The 25,064-nt window shown below is 38.9% G+C and overlaps 1 long non-coding RNA gene across 1 annotated transcript; it reads left to right on the forward strand.

The window, feature by feature from the left end:
• The first annotated feature begins 307 nt into the window (after positions 1-307).
• Positions 308-24,041, forward strand: LOC105745675 (uncharacterized). Its single transcript, XR_001118320.3, has 3 exons — positions 308-652; positions 7,343-7,489; positions 22,996-24,041. It is a non-coding gene; the product is annotated as an uncharacterized lncRNA (long non-coding RNA).
• Positions 24,042-25,064: the final 1,023 nt, after the last annotated feature.

The raw sequence follows: 25,064 nt of genomic DNA on the forward strand, positions 1-25,064 counted from the left end.
AATTTCATGGTACTATCATTGTTTCTTTTTCACCAGTAAGAAATTTTAGGTCTTAGAACTAACCCAGCCCCACTACCCAGGTCCAGCACTGACCAAATTTCCTTGGAAACTCTTTCCTTTCATGAGCTATGGGCACCACGTGGTGAGGTGAAGTTCTATTCATAGCGTCCTCTCCAAGTGGATGACTGCGAGTAAATAATTATCTGCCCATGGTACAGGGAGCTCCAAGCCCCCTCATCGTCCTTGGCATGCACAGCATTTCTGCCTGCCCACAATTCCCCTCGTTTGGCAGATGCTGTCTGCAGAAGACGCTGAGTGCAGGCGAATTATTTCCACTACTTCCTGCTAATTTCAGTACTGCATTCATCCAAGGCTCTCAAAACTTTTAATCAACAGGAATATGCTAACCTGAGACTGGGTCACAGAGGGACAGCCTAGATATCTGGGTAGACTGGTGACAGCTGCTGCCCTCTCTGTGAGGAGGATTGGTGTAGATATCGTTGTGTTTGGTGACAGGAGGAGAAATGAGACGGTCTTTTAAGGTCTCTTCCAATTTGGAAATTCTATGAATATCACGACCAGCTGAGAGTGATTCTCCATGCTTTATTCATCATGAAAATGACGCAAATTCAGAAAAGCAGCTCTCTCAAAGGTAGGTGGCCACTAAACCAGGCATCTAGACACTTGGCACTCTGAAACATTTGCTGAGGAAAGTCCTTGAGTTTTCAAAAATGCCATCTCAGGTATATATGGAAGAAACATTGCATGATTGGTAATATGTGGAAATAGACCATAGGTTTTAAGTTTAATAGCAGTGAGCTATGATTGCTACAAAAAGCTAGGTTGTTTGAATAAAAGTAAAATAACTTGGGTGAGGGAGGAGATGACTCTTCTCTACTCCCTGCTTGTCAGACATTGCCTGGGTCACACTGTTCCACTCTTGTTACATGTGGGAGGCTGGGGAAACCGCAGATCTTCGGAGAAAGGTAACACAGATGGTTAACGGGCTAAGCATCATTCAAATGGAAAATCACCTGAAAAGACAAGGCAAATAAAGCCTGGAAAACTGAGGAATCATAGAACTATGACTGTTATCTTCACATAGGTGTTTTTAAAACACATTTTTTATTTTTTTAAAAAGATACTTAGATTACATAAACCTTACAAAAATATAGGAGATCTCCATATGCTCTGCTTCCTACCCCTCCCATATTTTCCACATTAACAATATCCTTCACTAGTGTGGTACATTTGTTACAATTGATGAACACGTTTTGGAGCATTGCCACTAAGCCTGGATTATAGTTTACTTTGTAGTTTACACTCTCTCCCACACAATTTTGTAAGTTACGTCAAGATATATATTGGCCTGTATCTGTCATTGCAATGTCATTCAGGACAATTCTCAAGTCCTGAAAATGTCCCCATATTCCCTCTCCCTCCCCTCAGAACATCCAGTGGCTACTGCCTCCACATCAGTGATATGTTCTTCCATTGCTAGAATCACAATAAGTCTGTAATAGAATACCAGTAAGCCTAATCTAGTTTATCATTCATTTCCCAGGATTCCCTGAGGATTCTGGAATGGTAATGCCCACTCCACTTCTAACTGAGAGAGAGCTTAGATCCCATGGGGAAGATGGATGGGACTATCTTGCTTGCAGTTGCAGATTCTCTCTGTTCCTTGGGATGGTTGTTGTCCATCATCATCTCCTTTTTAGCTGTCCTGGGCAAGTCCAGTGAACTGGAAAATAGGTGTTGCAACTGTTGAGATTGAGGGCTCAGCTGGGACATGGACAGCCTGAAGATTTAAGTCTCTTACACGTATGTCTATCAACTATAGCACTAACTATAGGTTCAGATAGAAGGGGCAGAAGAGCCATGTGTAGGGAAACCACAACTAAGTCCAAGTCTGTCACATGGGGCAGCATAAATTCCAAAGTAGGGCCCACTGGCAGGGTGCCAAACTCCTGAGCTGTGTGCCCTGCCCATGGTGTCTGGATGTCTCCAGATCCCTCAGGAACACTGCAATTTGAAGTACTTGATGGAATGGAATTTGAAAGAAGTTTCAAGTAAGAACAAGTTCCAATGAATTATTGACAGGGATTTTTGGTCTCAAAAGCATATATGGAGGGAGGCGGATGTGGCTCAAGCAACTGGGCTCCTGTCTACCATATTGGAGTCCCCAGGTTCAATTTGTGGGGCCTCCTGGTGAAGGCAAGCTGGCCCATGCCCCTGCAGAGAACTGAGGGCAGACATTGAGTGCAAACAACAAGGGGGGGGGGGGTGTGCTGGTAATAAATAAATAAAGTAAAATAATAAATCTTTAAAAAAAAAAAGTATTTATGGAAGAGCTTCTTAACATCCAGAGCCATTCAGTGATGGAATAGGGGAGGATTTGGGCACACTCTCATTAGAGAAACAATATATCAAAGATGCTGGAAAAGAATTTAAACAACAGGTAGTATATTCCTAAATGGAAAGGCTCAATAGTGTACAGATATCAATACTTTCCATATCAATCTCAAAATTTAAGACAATTACAATTTAAGATCTTATTAAGATGCTGTTATTTTGAAAGTTTTCAAATATACAGCAAAGGTTAAATATGTTAACAGTAAACACTTAAATACATACCATGAGATTCTACCAGTGACATTTTTATAAGTTTGTGGAAATATAATTTACATACCATAAAATTCACCTAATGTGAACATTGAACAATGAAATAGCTTTTGCTTATTCAGAGTTATGCAACCATTACCACAATAAATTCTAGAACATTCCATCAACTCCCTCTCCAAATTCTTCACACCTCACCCATCACTCCCCTTCCCACCATCCCCCAATCTCCTCACCATTAATCTCCTCTTGATAATTTAAGTCTTTATTTTCTCTCTGCAATGTTTTGTAGTTTTCAGGGTAAGTCTCTTTCATGTATGTATTGGTAATTTTTTCCTAAATATTTTACATTTTGATGATTTTAGTAAGGGAAATTGTTTTTTAATTTTATTTTTCTATTGTTTGTATAATAATACAATTAATTATTGTATATAAAACTTGTGCACTTCAACCTTGCTAATTTTTTTACTTGTTGCAGTTATTTTTTGTATTCCTTACAATTTTCTTTGTAACAATCATACAATTTTCAAATAGACAATTTTACTTCTTCTTTCCAATCTGTAGGTCTGTTATGTCTTTTTCTTGTCTCATTGCAAATAGGTAGGATTTTCAGTCCGGTGTTGGACAGAAGTGGTGAGAGCAGAAATCCTTACCTCGTTCTTAATCTTGGGAAGAAGTGTTTACTATATCACCACTAATAATGATGGTATCTCGGAGTTTATATTTGACTGAGAAAATTTCTTTGTATTTACTCATTTGCTGAGAAGTTTATCATGAATTGCTTCTAGAATTTTTTTAAATGTTTTTTTCTCCATCAATTAAAATGATTGTATGGTCTTTCACCTTTGTATTTTAATATAGTGAACTGCATGTATTGATTTTTGAATGTAAAATTAAATGCTAAATTATCCTTTTTAATATAATATGTTTGATTTGTTAATAATTTGTTATGAATTTTTGTGTTTCTATTCATGAAGGATATTGGTCTGTATTTTTTTTTTTTGGTAATATCTTTGTGAATTTTGGTTAAAGGGTTAGTTGATCTCATAAGATGAGTTGGCATGGTTTCCCTCCTCTATGTTTTGAAAGATTTTGTGTAATATGGTGTTATTTATTTCTGAAATATTTGGTAGAATTCACCAGAGAAACACTTCTGGGCCGAGAGTTTCCTTTTGGTAGAGTTTTTGATAACAAATTCAATGTTGATAATAAGCTGTCCATATTTCTGTTTCATCTATGTTAATTTGGACTAGTTGTATTGCTTAAGCATTTTTCTATGTTTCTAAGTTGTCAGATTTGTTAGTTATTAAGTGGTTTTTAGTATTCTCTTATTATCTTTCTAGGATCTCTAGGATCTATAAAAATCACCTCCTTTTTATTCTCTATATTGGTAATTTATACTGTTCCTCTCTTTTCTTCATCAGTCCTTCTAAGGATTTATCAGTTTTGTTGATCTTTCAAAAAACCCACTTTGAATTTATTAATTTTCTCTATTTTTGTATTTCATTGATCTCTGCTCTTACCTTTAAATGTCCATTTTTCTGTTTATATTGAGTTTATATTGCTCTTTTTTTCTGGCATTTTAAAGTGTTACTTAAGTCATTGATTCTAAACATTTCTCCTTTTGAAAACAGAAATATTTAAAACTATAAATTCCCCTATGAACATTGCTTTAGCTATGTCCTTCAAATTTAAATATGTTGTATTTTCATTATTACTCAGTTTGAAGAGTTTTCTAATTTCCCTTTGATTTCCTCTTTGGTCTATGATTTATTTAGACTGTGTTTTTTACTTTCCGATTGTACTTTTTCCCAGATGTCTTAACTGTTATTAGTTTGTAATTTATTTCCATTGTGCTCAGAAAATATTCTCTATTATTTCAATTATCTTAAATGTATTAAGACTGGTTTTATGGCCCAACATATGGTTTATCTTGGAATGAATACAACATCTGTGTGTTCTGTAGTTATTGGATATAGTGTACTGTTCTATAAATATCAAGAAGAACAAGATGGATGATGATGTTATTCAGATGATCTCTGTCCTGACTGGTCTTTTGACTAGTTCTATCAATGGTGAGAAGGAGGTGTGAAAATCTCCAACTATGACTGCAGATTTGTGTATTTCTCCCTTAATTTCTGCCAATTTTTGCTTGTTATAACATGAAGTTCTGTTTTGGGTAAATACACATTGATGATTACTATGTCCTTCTGACGAATGAGCCTTACGGCATATGAAATATCACTATTTATCTCAGGAGATACTATTTTATTTGACATTAATTTTGTTTGCTATTTATTTGGTGAAATCTTCTGATACATACTATTTGCATGGCATGTCTTTTTTATCCATTTAATTTCAAGCTATTTATTTATTTATTTTTATTTTGCATCACTTAAAGACAGCATATTATTGGGTCTTACCTCTTAATCCATTTGAATTAGCTATACCTCTTTGTATTTTTGTTAGTTCTGACTGTAGGAATTACAACAAAAAACATTTCAATGTCTCCTTAGTGTTAATGTTGCACTATGTCACATAAAATATAGAAAATTTTCAATCTTAAATTCATCATGATAGTTTCTGTTCTAATGATTCAACCCATCAAATTAGCAATCTTAAAAATTGCCAATTTTCTGTTTTGGTAAAGATTTGGAGACGTGATATTTCCTTATAATGTTGGTGAGTTTATAAATTGGATCAGACTTTTTTGGGAGGTCAGTATATCAGTTATATATCAAAATTTCAAAAATGTGCATACTCAATACAGCTATTTTTAAGTGTCTATCGTAGAGAAAGTATTCTCACATTGCACAAAGATGTTCTTTTTGGCATTAGTTTTGTTAAAACATGTTTGGGAAATTTTCAGTGGTTATTAACAGAACAGATAATAAGTACATTCTGGTGGATTTACATTTGAGAACACTAGGCAGATTTTAAAAAGATGAAACAGATCTTTGTACACTAAAATGAAAAGATGATCTAGACATAGAAAAGTGAAAAAATAAGCTACCATTTGAAAAATGATCAGATATTTGTACATGTATATATACATAAAGTCAATAAAATATCTGTAAAAAATATAGTAAAATTTCTCAAAAATGATTTCCATTGAGAGGGACATTGAATTTGGAATTGGGCATGCTTTGAAGGCAGTCTTTAATTTTTTATTTATGATTTTAAATGCATATAAAAATTGGATGAACTTTTAAATGTCTAAAAACAGAGGTCTCTTTATTTCCATGATTTGGTAACTCTATAATACCACATTTCTCCCTGAAGTCATAGAACCATAAAAAAGATCAAATTCAAAGGATCTTAATCCAGGGATAAGTGTTGTTATCCCCATTTTCCCAATACAGAACTTGAGATAAAGCAGTGTGAATTTACTTTCCTTGTAACCTACATGTTTTTTGTGGCAGAGTCAGAACTAGAAAAAAGAAATCTCACTTCATTCATAGACCAGTGCTCTTTCTAATATTATGCTGCAAATCACACTTTTCAATGTTTCTTTATGGATCAAATCTTACCTGTGAAACATGAAATTTGAGGGGGGTGTTTCTCATTCTTTAAAATTCTATTCTTGAGAGGCATTCTTTTGGCTTACTTGGGTTATTATTTAAAATATCAGATCTTTTATCAATCATTCACATGATAATATATATATATATGTGTTGATTTTGAACATATAGTCACAGAATAATCTCTATGAGAAAATTAAAAGCATAGTAGCAAAATTGAGTTGAGGGCTTACTGCCAGACCCCATGCTAAGTGCTCTGAATATATTATCTAATTAAATTCTTGAAACACTCCTCTAAGGTAGGTACTATTATTATCATTCTCATTTTATAGATGAGGAAATTGAGGCTCAAAGGTAAAATAACTTGTCCAAATCTAGTTATTACATAGCAAATAAGTGGCAAAATCAGGTTGATAGGTACTGTACTGAACCACTTTAAGAGTGGCCCCAATTCTTCACTCTGTTATACATACTCTTTTCCATGTACCTTTGCTGTTACTCTCACAAAAGGCAAGTATACTTATCTGCATTGGACTTTGGAAATGGCCATGATTTGCTTTGACCAATGGGATATTAGTAGACATCATATGAGCAGGGTCAGTAGAGTTTGCCCCCTTGAGCGTCTAGAATTTTGAAGGGTAGAACTTTCCCCAGGTAACTGCTGTACCTTCACATGTACCTCAGACTAAACACAAGTAGAGTACTATCAACCCAGCTGAATAACAACTCTGCTATATGAAGAAGATTCCCCTCAGGAGTCCTGCAGATCCATGAGTTAAATAAATGGTCATTGTTATATGCCCCTGAAATTTTGTGTTTTTATATATATACAAAATTTATACCAGCCACGGTTCCACCAGAGAAGCAGAATTTCTGAGCAGTGGTGAGGGTTGGAGGGAGAGAGAATACACACACACAAACACATATATGTATAAACCCATATATACACATCACACTCTTATATACACATATGTACAAATCACTGTTACAGGGATTTGGCCTTATGCAATATGGGAGCTGGTTAAGCAATCCCAGCGAGGCTGTTGTCCTCACGTCCTATGCTCATCAGTTGAAGGTGGCTATCAAGAAGAGAAGATGAATATAAAGTGGGGGAGTTCAAGGGCAAGCTCAGTCCACAAGTCTGAGCTGTTAGCCCTTGAGGATGGACTGAAATTCATGTTAGTTTTTGTTGTCTCAAGCCTTGGGAACTAGGTATCCTGCAGAAGCTGGCACCCTTCATCACAGACTTACAGTCACACACCTGACCCAGATGGTGGAGCAGCTGCAGGAGGACCGAAGAGAAGGTAGAGCAGTTGCAGGTCCAGCTACTACTTCAAGCAAATGAGGTGAGTTATTAGATCAGCAATAATGTGTATGAGCTATAAAAAGGCTGGTACTTCTTTTCGCCCTCCAAAACCTCCCAAGGATCTCCCTTGTAGCACACATTAATGGGAAACATACAAGAAAGGGAATTACAGGAAATGTTGTTCGGCCTAGCCAAGTTGACCCTTTACAAAGCCATTGTAACCTCTGATATTCCTTTTTAATAGATAAGGAAAGAGACAATGTGAGACCTAACCAGTCTCATAGCTGGTAATTGGTAAAATTAGAACTTGAATCTGGCCTCCTGATTTTTGTCCCTGTGTGATTTCCATTCTAAATATTATGACATGATCCACCATGTAATTTTCACCTTTGATAGTTTCTCATGAAGCTGGAGATAACTTTCACCAGTGGGAACAGGGAAGGGTCATTAAGGGGCCTGGGACATTTAAAGGAAAGCCAACCCAGATGGAGTTCAGGAAAGCAGATCTCTAGGAGCAGCCTGAAATCAGCAAGTCCTTTAGGAACAAGAAAGTTGTATGATGTACACATCTTGTGGTTTTGTCCTTTTATTTCCCCATTGCATGTGACTGCTTTGTAATCTAATAAAACTTGTGAGGTAGGTGAACATTAGAAGGTAAAAACGCAGCAAGATGAAACAAGCAGAGGCTGAGACAGGATTTGGAGACCACAAGAAAGGAAGGGCAAAATGAGATGATCCAAAGCTGCAGGAAAGATACACTGTGAAGTGATGCCATGAGACTGTGGGTCTGAGGTCTGTGCAACAAGCCTTAACAAAGGCTTTCTGTGAGCATGGCTGGGGAAGTCTAGTGGAAATTCCCTGTGATCCAGGGAGATGGACAAAAGTATCAGTTAGCAGAAGGTAGCATCCCAGTTTTAGCACGAGAGTCTAGGGATAGAACTCAAGCCGTCAAGTTGAGAGGGAAAAAGAGAACTTGCACCAGTGTTTCTGATGTCCTTGAGGGAATGGGATACCCTTGTTGGTAGACCACCTGCTCTAGGAGGGCACAGGAATCATAACTGCTTTGTTATCACTGTAATGTTAACAGTGGCACACTGTATGACATGTGGTAGTCACTCCAAAAGAACTTATGAATGAGGCACTTGTGAATGAATGAATGACTATCATAGGCTTTGGTATAAAACAGGTTCAGATTAAAAAGCCCAGTCGCATCTCTAATAGGTTATAAAATCTTGGACAATTTATGTATTTCTTGATTTCAGTCTCTTTATATATATACAATGGGAATACCACTATCATTCAACTCATGGATACGTGTTGAAAATATAAACAATGGAGGACATTATAAAGAATCTAGTTCATAAAAAAGTAAATATTCCAAAAGTGTTATTTTCCTGCCTTACTAGTTAGAATCTCAAGTCAGAAACTTGAATATAATCAAAGAGTACCTTTATTAAAACCGGAGTATCAAGCAAGCGCTTGGGCACTTAAGCAGCAGCGAAGTAGAAGGTGGAGGATGAACAGAGAAGAGTGCTAAGTGCCTTGGGGCTCCTGTAGATTAATCAAGGACTCATGTAAATTCCCTAACCCGCCCTGCATCCTCAGGACAAGCTGGCCCCAGAGACTGGAAGGGCTGGGGAACAGGCAGGTCTGTGCAGGTTCCATGCTCCAAAGCTGTCTGCCTCTGAGAGCCTAGGGCCCGAGGGGAGGCAGCGGCAGGCTGAGTGTGTGATGATACAGTGAGGCTTGGAGCAGAGAGCAGCTAAGTGACTGCCAGGTGATTTACAGCCTTTAAATGGTTCTCCCTTCCTGCAAAACTCTTAATTTAATAGACAAATATCTTGGGATAAGGGCTCACTAGAGACAGAACTGATGGGATAAATGCTGGAAGATTAAAGACCTGCAGGGGGGAGTGCATAACTCTATTATGAAAATGGGAAAGTACTTTTCCTGCAGGAAGCCTCCCCACCACCTCCCCAAATAGAAAACCTGAGAAAATCCACCTACAAGGGAGAAGGGGTATTGAATGTTTCAGGGAAATAGACTCAGAGTCATCATGCTTGACAGGGAACTTATAAGCTGCACTGTCCAGTATCTCTTCTCCTACACATATTGCAGGTGAGAAACTGAGTCATAAGGAGGTGAGATAGCTCTCCAATGAGAGTTATTAGCCAAGTGAGTACTAAAATCTTGGTGTCTAGACCCCATTCTAGCATTTATTCTACAGTATCAACTCCTGGGTCGGTTTTGTACATTGCTGTATTCTCATTTACTAGGAAAGGGGCTGGCATATATACTTGATGAACAGATAAGTGGTATCTGTGGGGATTCCAGAACATCCCACTGGAAGCTTTCCACTTTCCACTTCAGCAGGATACCCAAGAGTAGTGCCTGGGAATTGATTGTTTGGGTTCTCACCTCTTCAGTGTTTACTTTCTAGTCCAAGTGTCCTCCCTCTACAACCAGCCCGTGTTTGTCTCAGTGACATCTCTCCACATCCCAGTATCCTTTCTGTAACTCAGACATCAGGCTCTGACCTGAACATTAGCGTAGAAGATCCAAAGGAAAGGTGGATGGGTTCGGGTAAGGCAGCGATGATGGATGGTTGTATCCAAGGTCATGAATTGGGTGTTGTCAACTGATTTTTCCATCTAAACATTAGTAATTGTGTAGACCACAGAAAAAATAATATCCAATTTTACAGATAGAACAAACAAGATTAGGAGAAGTAAAAAAAATAAATCTATGAACACATAGACTATGCTCTTTAGCTCTAGATCTGAGGGTGCTAGACCCAGTCCCAAAGGGGCTCCTTTACTGGTCCTTAAGAGGTGATACTTGATCTGACAATACCTTCCTCTTATAAATAGCTATGGATTAACTGTAGCCAGTGTTTTGAAATGTGAAAAAAGTATAGGACACCTCTTTAAGTGTAAGTTCAGAAGTTTGTGTACACTGCTAGTGGAGATATACAAAAGTTCAAATCTTATGTCTGCTTTTTACTATGTGCATAACCTAGGAAAATTTATGTAACCCCTATAAACCTCCATATTCTCTTCTATATAGTGAGCATGACCATCATACAAACCTCAATGCATTGTTGGGAGACTTTAGTGAGATTTAACATAATGCCTAACCCACAGTGGGTATTCAGTGGGAGTTGGTTAATTTTTTAGGGTGGGGGTGGGATGGGGGTTGATGTTATTTCTGTCTGTTGCTCCCTCATGCTCATCAAAGCATTCTCAGATGATCATCAATATTAGCCATCAGCTTTGAGATGTCTTCAGGGACAGTCTTCAGTGTACCTTCTTAGTTTTAGAGAGGTTAGTCTCACTTCTGAATACAGCTATATCTTCTAGATCTTGACTTCCATTGAGAATTTAATTTCTCATTACAACTTTGTATACCCTCCCATCAACCTTTGTGTGTGAAAGACCCTCTTATAGTTTTTTGTGTGTTTCCTTTGACTTTTTTCAAATCAGATCCAGCTTACCTATCTCTTGGTTTTGCTCATCCAATAGGGATTTATTGAGCACCTACTATGTACCAGATATGGAATCCCTTTCATAACTTATATTTATATCCTACAGTGTTTTGTGAGCAAAGAAAGAAAAACAAATTCTGGTAGAATTACAGCTTCATTCCTAACCTTGATTTGAAACATGTTAACTAACAGGAGGATTACATGGGAAGTCTATTGATTAAAATTTTCCATGGCATGAAGTTTGGAGCCACAACCAATACACTATTGAATCAGGATTCAACAACTTCTTGGCTAGTGAGAACACTGAGTTAAATCTAAAAAGATGAAACTGAGCATGGACAAATGTCAAGTGCTCACTTGGGTCCAAAAACCCAACTCTGTAATACTGGATGAGTAAGAAATGATTTAGAAGAAAGATGTTTAAAAGTCTCAGGTTGTATTTCTATTTAATTGTGGTATGAGTCAACAATGAGCTTTGACTGTAACAAAAATGTTAAGACTATTACAGGCTGAACTAAGAGTAGTTTTCTACCCAGTGAAGGAAAAGTGATAACCTGTTCTAGTTAATATTGGTCCAGCCACACCTGTCATCCTCAGTTTAATCTCAGTTTAAGCTTGATGCTGGCAAACCAGGATATAGCCAGAGGAGGGAGAGAAAAAGCCAATCTTGTACATGGAATGGATGGAAGAATTCCTGATTCTTAACCTGAAGAAAGGAAAAAGTGGAAGAGAGAATTCGTTTGCTGTCTGAAAATATCTGAATACTGGTGGAGGAAGATAATAAATGTTAGAGTAGTACAATAGAGTGAAATTGCAAGCAGTCATGGATTAACACAACATGAAAAATAACTTCCTAAAAATTAAAGCTGCCTTCTCAAGCAATTAGCTGCCTTGTAGGTCCACCCACCTTGATCAATCACATACTGAGTAGCCAGGAGAACCATCAGGTGCCAACATTCTAGAAGGTTGAGGAATAGCATTATGGAAAGTTAAGGATCTTATCTTAGACATTTTATATGCATGGTAAATATTTGTTGAATGAAGAATTAACAGCTAGCTAGAATAGCTTCCTTGAATGACTTAAATGATTAGTGAAAAAAGGTGAATTTTCTCTAGCAGGGAGAGGTGGATTTTGAGAGAGTTGATTAAAGTTTTAAAATTGGAAAGTGAATGAAGGATAAAGAAAGGTATTACTCACCAAATCTGAGGATGGAAAACATACTGCAAAGTTGAAAGAAATATATACTCGAAGTGATTATATACTCAGAGCATTTCAAAGTTTACAAAACACTTGACCCCATGATTTATAAGAAGGTATTATTAATGTTCCCACTTACCGTATGAGGCAACAAAAATTCATGTAAGCCAATGGACTGGCTGGATAACAGAGTTGAGTTCCAAAGACCAGGGCTCTTGAATCCAAATCTTAAGTTTTTGGTTTTTTGTTTTGTTATTTTTTTTCCTGAATCACACTAATTTGGAACAATGATGGGGATAAACATTGAGAGTAGAACATTACTACTTTCAATGCACATGGGTTGAAAATATAAGTAATTTCAAGCCCTGTCTTTAATAAAAAAACAACAATAATAAAAATGAAAGAGTATCGTTCCAAGCAAGAAAAGCTGAGAAATATGAGGGGAGAAAATGAAAGGAATTTATAAAAAAAAAAAAAAGAAAGACATTCAGTGGCAGCTGTTCAGGGTAGGGGCAAAGCTATGAGGCGGGCTGAATGCTGGCATGTTTGTTCCTTTCTGTGCTTGATGTGGCTCAGCACACAATGAAGTTGGAAAGAAAGGGAGGAGAGAATGATCCTTCCTTTGGGAACAGGGCATTATTGCTTTGCTGTGGTGAACAGGTAGTTTGAAAATGACATGCTATGGTGGCAGGTAATTTAATTTTTACAAATTGTCAGTCCTGATTCGAAATTCAGAGAATAAAACAAAGCATCTGAAATGATTAGGAAGGAGTTATAGGGCCTTGCCTTCAGGTGGTCCACGTGATGAGTACTGACTATTACCAGGAGGGAGCAATGTCCATCCTGCTCTGACAAGCTTACCTCGGGATGGACTATACCAGAATCCCCAGATGGGATTGGTACCCCCACCCTGCTCCCTCTGTACCCTCTACTTCCGTTATGGTAACACACATCACAATTTGCTATAATCACACCCCTCCTTGCTCCTGCTCTGCTTGACTGAAAGAACAACACTCAGGCTCAGTAGGCTCTGGGGACATAATAGTGACTAAGACCAGAGTGTTGATGCTTTAAAAAAAAAAGTGATCTGTGAAAAATTAATCCCTTAACATTATAGTTGGAGATGTTGAAGCCCAGAGAAGATAACCGATGTGTGGAGGGCAATCATGGAAAAATATTTACTCCATGCACTGTACCACTGTAAGTTTGTGAGAGACAGAGACCTTGCTCTCTTGGAGCTTGCTGTCTAGCAGAGAAAACAGACATTAAAGCAGCAATCTAAATCATCATCCCAAATGTGAAAAGTGCTGCAGGGAGAGTTCAGGCTGTAATGTACAGTTTTCAAGTGGGCCTTGCGGGTCAGGTAATATTTCCTGGTGCCACATAGTCTGTTAGTGGCAATGCCAAGACTAGTTCCTAAATCACCCCTTAGTCATTTGTTATTTATATCTTTGAAACCAAATCCTTTTTAAATTCTCTCTTTGCCCTAAACCAAGGGTTCTTAAGAACTCTATGACCTGTAGACTCCTTTGAGAATCTGATGAGACCTATGAAGTATCTCTAAACGTGTATATATGCACCCAACCCATACAATGGAGATATAATTTCTGGGACCATCTATGGGCCCCCAGATTTTTAACTCCTGTTCTGAATTCTTTTCTATGTGATTTCATCTATGCCTATTCCATAAGATGCTGCATTTGGGACTTACTCCTTTTGGATCATTCCCAACCTATTTTCCCCAGCTCAGCTATCTCATTTGCAATCCAGATGCCTGGGCAGCTGTCTGCTGGAAAGTTTCCTATAGTTTTCTCAGGCTTTGCTACTATCAAGAGGTAGAAAACTCTGTACTAGGTAAATAATTACCTGTTCTAGGAATGGGGTTGAAGGCATGGGGAGCAGATTTATGTTGATGAAATCTCTTGGTGCACAGGCAGCTAAAGGATGTCAGAAAAATGTTCCTGGTACTCAGAAAAGTGACTAAGAAGGAGATGTCAAGTTAAGAATCAGACAACCAATGGTAGGCTAAACCCTGAGTTAGTGATGGTGATAGAGAGCGGAGAATGGGAAGAGCTGAGACAATGGGGAAGAGAGAGGGAAGGGAAGTAAGGAAGGAAGGGAAAATGATGGGCGGGGGGAGGAAAAGGAAAGAAAGTGAATTGAAGGGGAAGGGACAGGGTCAAAAAGTATCCTGAGAAACATCAATATTTACAAAGTAAATGAATAAGGAGTCTGAGAATTCCAAGAAAGTAAAGACATGGACACTTAGAAAGAAATTTGTTTTAAGGAGGAATTAACAGATGCCAAATGGTCTAGACATCATAAAAAAAAAAAAAGAAATTAAAACTGTCCATTGCTTCTTGTAAATAGAGGTAATCAGTGACCATGGTGAGAGAAATTTGAGTTGACCTAGGAGAGGAGATAAGATTTTGCTAGGTTGAAGAATGAATGGCATTTAAGGATCTAGGAATAGCTAGGGTAGAGTAATCTTTCAAAATGTTCATTATTGAAGGAAGGGAGAAAAATGAAGTAAAAGAAGAAGAACATGGCATCCTGGGGAAGTTGCTATAGGTGAGGTATAGAATTGAAAGGAGGCAGTAAGAGAGAAGGATAGTTAGGCATCCCAGATGTGGAAGGCCCAATTGATAGAATAAATCTTAGATATAGGAAAGGGATAGGTTCAAAGACATGGAGCAGAAGAAAAAGGTAGGAAGTGCATGGTCCAGCTTTGTCCCTGAAGAAGAAGAGAAAGAAGAGAATAAGGTAAGTATAGATGAAGTTAAGTTTGTAGTAGGGCAGGGAAGCAATCAAGTGAGATATCGTTTTAGTCTAAGTGGTAGGAGGTCATCTCCCTGTTTTTCCCTTCACTTTCTCTTCACCACAGCCAATTTCCTCTGGGGTTCACCACTGTATTTTGTGGTGGAGGGCCTGGGTGTTCCAGGGTTATTTTAAATAGCTCTGCAGTCTGTCTCTAAGTTGTTGACTCACCATGGACTCAATCTTTTTAGATACAACCTTTAAAGAAAGTTTAAACATTCAAAAAAAAAAAAACAAAAAAAACAAGGGAATTTTTTTCTCCCGTGATTCTGTTTTCAAATGTCATTTTAGGGCTGAGGACTCTATCTGGGGAATTGTGAAGTTTGAAGAAGAATATGCAGCTTCCCCGGGATCTCCCTACACTCCCTCGGTGGGCCTGAAAGAGCCTTGATTTTTGGCCCACATCTTCTGTCACTTCCCTTCCCTGGGCCTCAAATTCCTTATGTGAGCAAAGTGAAGCTAAGCATGGTGATTTCCAAGGTCTCTTTCAACCCCAACAGAGATTCTTAGACTTGAAATTGTGAGAATTACTTGGAACCCAAGGTTTCCATTAGGTTGCATATTTAACCATGAATCATATCTCTCAGGATAAGGGAAGGAGAGGAAAAGAAGAGATAGAACCCTGATCTCATCTCTTATAGGAAAGTTCAACCTTTTTTCAAAAGCCCTCAGTACAGAGAGATCCTGCGATACATTGCTTACTCACAAGGGCAGTTCAAAGCTAGTCTTATATCTGTTCCTTTAATTTGACCTGAGTAAAAAAGAAATCTGAAGACAAAAGAGACAAATATACAAGGGATCAGACAATGGCATTAGGACAACATGCAGCTGAGACAGCCCAGGAAATCCTGCAGATAATTTCTACATTTGCCACCATTCCAGGGATCTTGGAGTGCAGACCCAGTACCTCACTGCTCCTTCACAGGGTTGTTTGCCATGGTGCTTCCTTTCCCTGCAGGAGAAGTTGTGAATTAGTTTCCCTACAGGAAGAATTGTGAATTAGATGTCTGAAGGTTTAGATTTGAGATCTGGTTTTGCAATTAAAAAGCTGAGTTGTCACTTTTTGGGCCATACAAACCCTTGAGATTTCTGTTTTGTTCATCTGTCAAATTGGAATAATACATATTGAACTTTGAGGATAATTTTAAAGTCATATTGTATAGGAGAAATCTATTGACATTGTTGCTGAATGGATGTGGATCCAAATTCTTCTTCATTTTCCTAATCCATTCCCCTATTTCCTTTCTTCACTATTTTCCTCACTTCTGTAGCATTTTACCCCCATTTCTCACTGTCTGCTCAGACTTTGCTTCCTATCTCTCTAGAAAATCAATAAAGAGTGTCTACATATTCAACCCACTATAAATATGCTAGGATTTGTACCTATACACTTTGTTTCCTACCCGGTTACTACAAATCGATTGTTCATATTCCTATCAAATATCAACCTATCCACTTATGTCTGTAGATACCATCTGTGATGGTAAGGCTAGTGTGACAACTTTGCCCAGTAATGGTTCTCAGTTGTTCGGTCAAGCAAGCACTGGGCTAATTGTAATATGAGGGCATTTCATGGACTCTACTCATCAGTGAGTTGATTGCATATATGGTTGATTACATCTACAATCAACTGAGAAGTTTGCCTTCAGTAATGAATGACATCTCATCCAATCAGTTGAAGGCCTTAAAAGGATAAATGAGATTGGCATTCAGAGAGAATTCCCATGTCTATTTCAGACAGCCAGTGTCTCCTGGAGAACTCATCAAGGACCTTCTTTGGAGTTCCTGGCTTGCAGCCTGCCCTACAAAATTTGTACTTGTGCATCCCCTTGGTTGTATGAGACAATTTTATAAAATCTCATATTATTTACAGATATCTCCTGTCAATTCTATTTCCCCAGAGAGTCCTGACTAATGTATCATCCCTACCCACCCCCATCCCCAGCCAACCCTCTGCTAAAGGTAGCTGCTCTAGAAATGATTCTAACTACACTGAGTCACAAATTTTCTTCTGTATAGAAAATCTTACCAATTAACATAAAAACATGGTGCCATATCTCCCATCATTAAAAAGTTCATGGCCATCTAGATGTCCCCATTTGTAGTAAGTGGCAACATTAGTCTACTTCATCTGGCCCGGACACTGGGATCAACCTTGGCAATTCTCTTTTGAACCTTGACTCCTCTTTTTCTCATGCCCTGCATCCAATTAATCAGCAAATCCTGCTGTCTCCCCCTTCACAATATAGTTAAAGTGTGAACAATTCTCACAACTTCTGCTGCTACTACTGTGGCTCAAGCCACCACTACTTTTCCAAGAAAGCAACAATGGCATCCACACTGATCTCCCTGGTACCACCTTGCCCCACACTGGTCTCCCTGCTACCACCTTGTCCCAGTAGTCAAGTGATTCATTTATAATCATATTAGAGTAATATTGTGCCACTTGGCCACTCAAACCTTCTTCTGATCAATTGTTCCCCATCTTATTCAAAGTAAACAATTTCTTACACTGCCCTGTAAGACCTCTGAAACCTCTGATAAGGCCTTGAACTCTTCAGGGTCAGATTTTCTCTATTTTCCTCACTCTGCTCCAGGAGGATTTTCCTTCTTGCTCTTCTTGATGCCACCTAGCTCATCATTCTCTCCTCAGGATCTTTGCTTATTGCTGTTCCTCTGTCTCTCATCCTCAATGGGATCATATATTGATCTCACTCTTCCTCAATGCCTCTGCTCATCTGTGGCTTTCAAGAAGGCCTTTGTTAACCATCTTATATAAATATAACACATTCCACACAAACTCCATGCTACTTTATCCTTAAAATCCTTTATATTTTTCCCATAGCACTGATTACCTTTTACATGATCAATTCCTTTATCCATTGACTTCATTATGACCTATTTATTTTTCTATGAAAAAAGACAGATCTTTAGTCTGTTTTATGCACTGCTATATTTCCAGCCTCTAGAACAGAACCTGGTACACAGCAGAAGATCAAAAATTATTGGGTGAATTAAATGGCCTCAGGTAATTTATTTAACTTTCCTAAATCTTGGTTTCTTCAACTCTAAAAATGGCTTATTATTGCATACTTCATAAGATTGCAGTAAGGGACATAGAAAACATATATGAAATGCATGGCACGTAGCTAAAATACAGTAGGCAGTGGGTATTGTATTAAGGTTGTACTGATTCACTGGATCAAGTTATGCAAAACCTCTGGCATATAGGTAAAGCTCTCACTGTTCAGAGAGAACACAGAATTTCCTTATTATTTAAATAGGCTTGTTGTTGGCATGAATTTGGGTGACAATAGCCCCAGTTTTGTAATCTGGCAACTTGAGATCATATTCTGATACTGCCACTTAAAAGGAGATAAATTTCAGACAAGTTACTTCACCTTTCTCTTAGCTTCAGATTTTTCACCTGTATATTGGGAATAGCATATCCTCCTTGCACAAATAATAAAATTCCCCTGACATATGATAGGTGTTTCATAAACATAATCCCTCACAATTCTCAATTACATATGGAGATATAATTCTGTGAAGCTCAAATGGGGTCTGCATGTAAAAATGGCTGACACAGAAAGTGGGGTTGCGAAGGTTAGGAGAATACATATTTGTCCCATTGACAGTATAAGCCACTCTTAAATTTCTGTGATAGGCAAAATATGGCCTCTCAAAGATGTCCATGCCCTAATCCCTGGAACCTGTGACTATGCTAGGTTACATAGCATATTGTTGCTAATCAGCTGATGTTAAAATAGGGAAAGCATTATGGATTATCTGGGTGGATCCAATACAATCACAAGGGTCTTTAAACAAGGAAGGGGGAGGCAAAAGATGAGGTCAGAGAAATGTGATATGAGAAGAATAAGTTCTGCTGTTGCTAGCTTTGAAAATGGAGGAAAAGGGCCATGAGCCAAGAAATGCAGGTGGCCTCTAGAAGCTGGAAAAGGAAAGGAAATAGATCCCTCCCTAGAACCTCTGGAAGGAAGACAGCCCAGTCAATATCTTGATCTTAGTTCAGCGAGACCCATTTCAGACTTCTGAGCCCCAGAACTGTAAGATAAATTTGTATTGTTTCAGACACTGTTTGTGATAATTTATTACAGCAGCAATAAGAAACTAATACAATTACTATTCCACTATGAATTTGATGATGATAAGCAGGCCTGCCCCTAAACTTTGTGGAGTTCAAGGCAAGATTAGAAATTGATGTTCCCAGCCTATAACCCCCTCTCCTTTTTCCATCCCAGTTTCTTCCTGCATCAAGTGGTTCCTCCTCGGCCTGTGGAAACCAGCCCACAAACCACCCTTTCAATCTAAGGGTTGTCCCACAGGTAACTCTTAAGACTCAGAGCTGAGTCCATTCATGGGTGACAGATTCATGATGAAGCCCAGCAAGTGGGACTTGGGACTGTTCAAGAAGATAACTTTGGGGTCTTGGGTGCCTGAATTAGGGTCTGGAAGTTGGGGTTTAGCTCCAGTTGAGCCTGTCCCATTGGGCCCATGTAGTCCACACCTTCTCTCCTCAGTGGAGGCGAGAGGAAGCCCTCTAAAGCAGCACTCCCAGTAGATTTCTGTAGTGATGGAAGTGCTTTATGCTTGAGCTGGCACATGGAGCTACTGAGCACTTGAAATGTGGCTAGTGTTACTGCAAAATTTAATTTTCGATGCTACTTAATTTTAATTAATTATATTTAAATACCCACATGTCTTCAGTGGCTACTGTATTGGACAGCACAATTCCAAAAGCACAGAACCTAGGGTAGGGCCCCCAGTTGGCCAGTTCTTAAAGCAGTATTGATGACAACATGCAAAAAGAAAAGCAAAGTTCTGAAAACAAAGATAAAAACAAAATAAAACAAAGATAAAAAGGCTATAATCTTCAAAAAGAAAATCCATAAAGTTTTCTTGAAGGAAATTAGCATTTCATTTAGGACTGAATGGAAATTGTGCTCTCTCACTTCTCTTCAGATCATTCTGCACATGTCCTCTTCTCTGGAGTAACTCCTGGCCAGCCAGGACTCAACTCTGGCTTACCCTATCAGGTAGCTTTTGCTGTATAACAAACCACCCTTAAACCTAGTGTCTTAAGATCTCAACCAATAAATTTGCTCATGATTTTGCCAGTTGGCAATTCAGGGTGGGTACAGCTGGGTGGTCCTTGTGGTATTGGCTGAGAACAATCATATACCTGTAGTCTGCTGCTGGGTCACATGGTTTGCCATTCTCCAGCAGGCTAGCTTGTTCACTTTGGCTATCATAGGCTTCCAAGAAAATGAATGGAAGCACTCAAAGCCTCTTGAGTTTTAGGCTCAGCCTGACATACTGTCACTTCTGCTGCATTCAGTTGTATAAAACCCATCACTAAGCCAACTCAGATTCAAGGCATGGGGGAAAAGACTCTGCCTTTTCAGTGCAAGGAACTTCTAAGTCACATTACAAAGATGGGATACAGGCAGAAGTCAAGAATTGTGCCCATTTTTGGTAATCTATCTCATTCTCCTGTCATAGAGAGTTTTCCAGTCCTTTCCACTGTCGTTGGTTCAGTCAGGTGCCCTGAGGTTGCCCCCATATGCCAAACATGCCTCTTCAAAAATGTACTTAATGGCTTAATTTTTACCAAACTTTATGAATTGGTATTTTTATTGTTATCATGACCATTACAGAGATGTGGAAAGCAAGGACCAGAAACTGCCCAAGGCTACACGACTCTTAAGTAGAAGAGCTGGGAGTTAAGCTTAGTGCTACCTGACTCCACCAGCATTTCTCAACCTTGGCTCTATGACATTTTAGACTGGATGATTCCTTGTTGAGGGCGACTGTCCTATGCATTATAGGATGTTTAATAACATCCCTTACCTCTACCCACTCGATGCCAGTAGCATACTTTCCAGTTGTGATAACCAAACATATCTTTAGACATTTGTCCCCTGCTCCCACCCTGCCTTTCGCTTCCTTATACTTTGCCCGCCTGTTCCTCGTAACCTTCCTGTATTATGGCCCTTCTCAGCAGCAGTTTGTGCTGCTGCCTCCCTCCGCCCCTCCTCCCAGTCACTGTTATCTTCCCCCTCCCAGCCGATCGCTGTTCTCCCCGCCTCATTTCAACCGCCCTCATCCCGTATCCGCCCCGGCACAACCTCGGAAACAACCCCCTCTGCCATCAATGGCTTACGTCATAAACCGCAGGTCCGCCCTTGCCTCTGCAGCCAATCCTCAGCTGCCCCGCGGACATGCCCCTCCCACAACCTCCCCGCCTCCATGAGACTATAAAACCCCATGTACTTCCCGAATAAAATCAGACCTGCGCATAGACCTCGTCTCCGTGGTTTTTCCTCCATCGAACCGCGCGTCCCCCAAGCCTTGAGCCGCCCGCTGCCGCCCCGGTCAGGCCGTGGCGTAGGCCCGATCCCCGGCAGCGACTCGCCTGCAGTGACCCGCCTGCAGTGCCGCAGCGGAGGCCAACAGACTTTGCCAAATGTTCCCGTGGGGGAGGGGGCAAAATCACCTTGATTGAGAACCACTGCTTTAAACCATGCTTCTGACCCCACCTCACAAAACTGCCTCTCCTTGAGTGAGGAGGATGAATCTTGGTTAGCGTCAACTTTCACTACATGCTGTTAAACTGAAGAGAAAAGAATGATTGAGGTAGAGTTGTGACAGAGTGGGGGCTGGGACTGCAGATCCAGCAAGCTCCTCTGAGAACTCACCCTTCAGCATTTAGCCTTTCATCTTTCCAAGTGCTCTCAACTTCTCATTATGAACTCAGCGTCCTCTACCAGGTCATAGTCAGTGTGACGTAGCCATCTCTCCCAGGACGTGAAAAGATGGCCCTAGAGCAGACAAAAGAGAAAGCTCAGAATTGGAATGGTGGTGGAGAACTGAATATTTCATCTTCATAAAATAAACATAGATCTACTCATCATAAAATATACATAAAAATGTTTAAACATGTTAATTATTAAACCAATATTGATTCATATTGGATGAGGCATTAAGGGAAAATTAGCTAATGTATTTAATATCTCCTGCACAGTTGACTAGTATCAGAATTCATCATATCTAACCACCAATAATCATAAAAGTGGCAGGCAATATTTATGATCAGGAGTGAGTGAGTGTCGGGCAGGAAGTGATGGGGACAGAGGAAATATGAGAATCTAAAGGACAGAGCCTTTCAGTTGTCACAGCCCATCCCCATAATTTCAGACATAAATCACTGGGAGCAGTCACATCATCAAACTTTGATAAACCTTTCAAATTGGGACAGTTACTGAATATCAGTTGGACCTGGCTTCCTTCTCAAAAATGAAATAGGATAGCAGATGCAACCTAGAGGTAGAGAGGGAATTGAAGCAGGACTTAAAAATCCTAAGTTTAAATTCTGTCTCATTGATTTACAAGTGACCTCGGGTTCTATTTACTCACCTGCAAAATGGGGTATTAATAGCTACTACGTGGCATTTTCCTTCAGTCATTTTGTATATTTTAGTATTACTTCACTAATTAGACTTCAAATTTCTTAAGGGTAGGGACCCCCGTCCCACCCATATTTTTCCTGTATCCTGAAGGTAGAGAAATCTAGTTACTAAAATACCTGCTCTGGAATCAGACAAATCTGTATGCAAATTCTGGATCTTGAGCAAGTTACTTTCATATTTTGTGCCTCTGTTTCCTCATTTGTAAAATAATTCACCTGTTTCATAGACCTGTTTTGAATATAAGCTGGTATGATGCACATAAAGCACAAGGACATCACAGGTAATGTGTATTTGATACATGGTGGTAGTTATTACTATATTTTCCTAGAACACTGACAGAAAACTAAACACTTGCCAAGTATTCCGTGAAATCTCAGGTTTTTTTTTTTTTAATCAGTGATTCATAAACTTTTTATCACTGGAAAAACTTTAAATATCAGCTATTCTAGGTAGCTAAAAAATCATACGTGCCAGCTTCTAGCCCAAACTCTGCCTGCCACTGTTAAGAGAAAATCTTGGAATACCTCTAAATTCAGCATCCTTCCACCCTGCTGCAGGTTCTTGTGTTGGAAAGGAAGAACTTCTCTTCATTGTAAAAGATTTGACCAAGAAGAGTTAGTTCAAGACCCACATCTGCCATCAAGTTGCATCAAGCCTCTGAGATTCAGCTCCCTCATCTGTGAAACAGAGATCAAAAGATCTAACTCCTAGATTCATTTTTAGAAAGAAAGGAAATGAAAAGATTAGCATAAATACATTTTGTCAATTTAGATATGTCAGAGACCGTATTTTCTAAATTTTGAGATGTACCATCCTTTTCATTTTTTAACATTTCTGAAACTGGGATATGCCTTACAGTTGATATGTACATTAATGTAGTACTTTTCTTTCCTCAAGGAGTTCTTATTAAATCAGTATTGTGTCTTGTAATTGGAAATGTGTTAAAATCAAGGGAAAATAGTATTATTATTCATCTCATCATAATGCAGTAGATCCTCCTAAGAAACAGTGCTGCTTTACCCTGTATCACATATCCAGGGTGGTTTCTAATAAGTGAAAATAGGTAAGAGAGTCCTTGATATGTTCTCTATTTCTCTTGTAGTTGGAGATATTGACTTATCATGGGGTATTCCTCAGCTGGGGAAATGGATATTTCCCAAACAATATTTTGTGAGATGCGTCTTGGCATCCAGGAAAGGTTAATGAGAAATAGCCTGCCATTATGTACCAGGACCCATCATAAACTGAGATTGAAAATCTCTCCAGCAGCATTTCTTGGCTACCAGATGTTACACAGCTGTAAATTGTTCCACAAATGCAAATTATTATCTGAGCTCAAAAGAGAAAAAAGGAGAGGATTGTTGAAACCATGAAGGAATATGACACAGTAAACGGTGCATTTAATTTCAACTTAATGTGAGAGATAGCATGCATTAGATAAATATCATCTGATCATTAAAAACATATTTATAGAAGTTTAGCAACTTTGCCAGGGATGTGTGACTAATAATATAGAGTTGTGGGGACTTAAAAACATATTTGTCTTAATCAACTGGTGTTTAGTTTGGATTATTGACTGTCAAGTCAAAATAAAAGTTTTCACTTGGGATTTTGCATTTCATTTGTGATGGATTTGTCTTCATCCAGATACTCAAATTGGATACCCAGTTTGCCCATTAAAAAGCCCAATCTAATAAAATCATAGAAATTCCATGTTGGGAACATACTTAAAAGTACATTTTCCTTTCAACTTTTTTTTTTGGTGTACATGGTATCATCCGTTCTGAATTGCAACTACATTTTTCTAAATAAATGTAGTATCACCATATTGGGAAAAATTTAGAAAAGAAAACAGAGAAGAAATGTCAGCCATACTCCCTTCACCTTAGCATCTGCCTCTTTTTAATTTTATATGTATCTGTGTGTATTTTGTACACAGTGATAATTATGGTATATATGAAAGCTATTTTTAATCCTTCTTCATTGTTACTATAGAGCGTTCATGGCCACTTTGTTCAATAACATAATACTGCTCTAGAGAATGGCTGTGCTCTAATGTACTGAGCCACTTTCCAACGTTGAGACTTTTTGAATCTCATTTTTACCCACTTACATTGGTATGACATTTGGTGAGGTTTTTTGGGTCTTTGTTTTTTAATGTTACATTAAAAAAATATGAGGTCCCCATATACCCCCCACCCCTCACCCCACTCTTCCCCCCATAACAACAACCTCCTCCATCATCATGAGACATTCATTGCATTTGGTGAATACATCTCTGAGCACTACTGCACCTCGTGGCCAATGGTCCACACCATAGCCCACACTCTCCCACAGTCCACCCAGCGGGCCATGGGAGGACATACAATGTCTGGTAACTGTCCCTGAAGCACCACCCAGGGCAACTCCAACCCCGGAAAATGCCCCCATATCACATCTCTTCCTCCCACTCCCTACCCCCAGCAGACACTATGGTCACTTTCTCTACACCAATGCCACATTTTCTTCAATTACTACTAATCACAATAGTTCATGAATAGAATATCAGTAATTCCTCTCTAATCCATACTCTATTCTTCCATCCTGTGGGCCTTAGAATGGTTGTGTCCACTCCACATCTATATCA

This window comes from Dasypus novemcinctus, chromosome 8 (genome assembly GCF_030445035.2).
Source record: "Dasypus novemcinctus isolate mDasNov1 chromosome 8, mDasNov1.1.hap2, whole genome shotgun sequence".
Classification (NCBI taxonomy): domain Eukaryota; kingdom Metazoa; phylum Chordata; class Mammalia; order Cingulata; family Dasypodidae; genus Dasypus; species Dasypus novemcinctus.